We start from the raw sequence: 2,843 nt of genomic DNA, 5'->3' as shown, positions 1-2,843 counted from the left end.
TATTTATATATGGAATTCTCATTTTATGCATAAACTGACAAAAGTGTGTCTTTCATTGTAAAAAAAAAAAGGAATTTAGTTTTGAAAAGAATCATATTTTCCATTACAGATACTGAAAAAGGTTGTCATGAATTCTCCATTAGATTTTTGAAGTTTTACAGTAAATTAAATGCCTGTGCCTTAACAGTGCCATTGTCATATCTACTTAAAACAATTGCAGATTGGAGAAAAGCAAATAAATGTATTAAAAAATATTTAAATATACTCATTTCTTCTCTTGTTAATTAGAAAGGCACAGAGATAAGTGAATGAAAAGTTATCATTCCTAACTATCTAGTTCCTTACTGTTTTCTCCAGTCCAACACTGTAGCCCACCTAATCACCCCTCCACCACCTTCCACTTTGAAACTCGCAGTCCTGTTAAGAAAGTGTTCTCCAGAAAAATATTTTGGGGCCCGCCATTTTCCTGATACCTTCTTTCACATCTTTGTTCCTCAGGCAATAGATCAGGGGGTTCAGCATGGGAATCACTACAGTGTAGAACACTGTGGCTACCTTTTCTTTGTCCAAACTCTTGCCTGAACTAAGCCAGCAATAAATGAAAAGGATTGTTCCATGGAAGACAACGATGGCTGTGAGGTGGGAGGCACAGGTAGAAAAGGCTTTGTGCCGTCCCTCTGCAGAGTGCATCCTCAGAATGGTGATGAAAATAGACAAGTAGGAGGTGAGGATTATCACAATGGTGCCGATCTCATTGACAGTGGCTACAATAAACAGCAGCAGTTCATTCATAGAGACATCAGAGCAGGCTTCATTCATAGAGACATCAGAGCAGGCAAGAAAAAGAGAGGGGATAGATCACAGAAGTAGTGGTTAATCGCATTTGATCGATAGGATGGAATTTCAAGAGCTAAACACAAGTGCATCAGAGAACACGTTGTTCCACACAGGTAGCAGCCAGACACCAGCTCTACACCGAGCTTCTGGGACATGATGACCATGTACAGCAGTGGGTTGCAGATGGCCAAAAACCGGTCATAGGCCATTACGGCCAACAGTGTGACTTCCGTGACCACACATGTGCAAAACAAGTAGAACTGTACAGTACACCCCATAAAAGAAATGGCTTTGTCCTTGTTTAAGATATTGTCCAGCATCTTAGGCACAACAGCGGTGGAGTAGCAGAAATCCACAAAGGACAAGTGGCTGAGGAAAAAGTACACGGGGGTGTGAAGCTGAGAGCTGACCTGAATCACTGCTATCATGCCCAGGTTACCCAATACCGTGACTCCATAAATTAGAAGGAACAGTAGAAAGATGAAGACTCTCAGCTCCGCGATGTCTGATAATCCAAGGGGAATGAACTCTGTCACCATGGTGCAGTTTTTCTGGTTCTTGTTCCAACTTTATTCAGGGTTGGAGAAAATACATAAATAAACTAAAAGTTACTCTCCATTATGCGATCCAAATTTTAGATCTGGCTCTCTGCTAAGAGGAGGCACGAGAAAAAGTAAGAGAGTAATTTTGGCAGGAAAGGAATGGGACATTACTTTTGTGAAGTTTAAGAAGAGTTCAGACATAGTAAAAAAATAGCTGCATAAGGCTCACAGTTAGGTTCACAGATCACACGGAAACATTAATATCTACTAAAACCTATATGACTCTTTAAACACGCATTCTACAATTCAGAGATTATAACTTAATCATTAGAAGGAGGTTAAAGTATTACTTAATTACCCTTATTGTTCCATGAAATTCAAATCTCTTTTTCCTGACAAACTTTACAATCAATATCCCAAATATTGGGCTCCTGGAAAATAACCTTTAAAATGTATAGCACCCTTCTCTGGGTTTTCCATTGAAGTGATGGATCACTAACTCAGAAGTGTTCATTTTTTATAGATATTGTTTAGATGGAGTATATAGCTTTTCTATAAAATTTTTGTAATTATTTTGGTAATTACACTATTTAATCTTGGTCACGGTTTATGGAATTGGATATTCTTAAATACTACCTTCCTAAAAAAAAAAAAAAACTTTTTTGACAAGGCCTGTTTAACAGTGAAATTCTCTGCTTTGAATCAACTGGAAGAATTGATCAAAGATATGGATTGGAAATTATGAACAAAAGTGCCTACTTGCTCCATTGAAGCATTATTTATGATATTAAAACTTAGAATTCACTTGTGTTAAGAAGGAAATGGTGAAATTATGGCACATATATATGTATGTGATGCCGCTAACAATTTTTTTTTAACAAAAGAGTAAGTTTGAAGAATTTTTAATGATGTGAAAAATGACTGACAAAATACCAACTTGAAAAATAGAATGCAGTTAGAATATTATGTAAATATCCACAAGTTGAATTATACTTTTAATCCTCACCACATCCTTGAAGCATAATTTTTATCCCCATTTTTTTTAAAGTGAAATGTATAAACTTAACTGAATTAATGCAAAGCATAAATATTATGGTGTGGGGGGGGAAAAGGGCGACTTTTTATGTATGGCAGCTGGCTTCAAGGTGTAGGACACAAAGCAAAGGGAGAGGACAATAACTATTTCATTTCTTCTCTCCCTTCCTGGCTCTTAGTAGATGCATACACTATAGTGAATTACCTCTATGAGAAAAATAAAAATAATCTTCCAGATCCCCCAAAATATCACTCATGTACATATTCAAACAAACAGACTGTAGCCTAACCAACCAACCTGTGGGACAGACATAGTTTCCCTTTTTCTGAAGATTCTATGATAGAAAATGTTATCGCCTTTTTGTTTTTTCTTTGGGCTCTCATGGGGCCCATCTTTCTTAAGCTTATTGAACCAAACATTGATCTCTG

The 2,843-nt window shown here is 36.9% G+C and overlaps 1 pseudogene; it reads right to left on the bottom strand.

The window, feature by feature from the left end:
- Window positions 1-420: 420 nt before the first annotated feature.
- Window positions 421-2,843, bottom strand: part of LOC126063717 (olfactory receptor 5L1-like) — a 22,686-nt pseudogene continuing 20,263 nt past the window's right edge.

Source organism: Elephas maximus, chromosome 20, assembly GCF_024166365.1.
Source record: "Elephas maximus indicus isolate mEleMax1 chromosome 20, mEleMax1 primary haplotype, whole genome shotgun sequence".
Taxonomy (NCBI): Eukaryota; Metazoa; Chordata; class Mammalia; order Proboscidea; family Elephantidae; genus Elephas; species Elephas maximus.
This window is presented reverse-complemented; position numbering and strand designations above follow the sequence as displayed.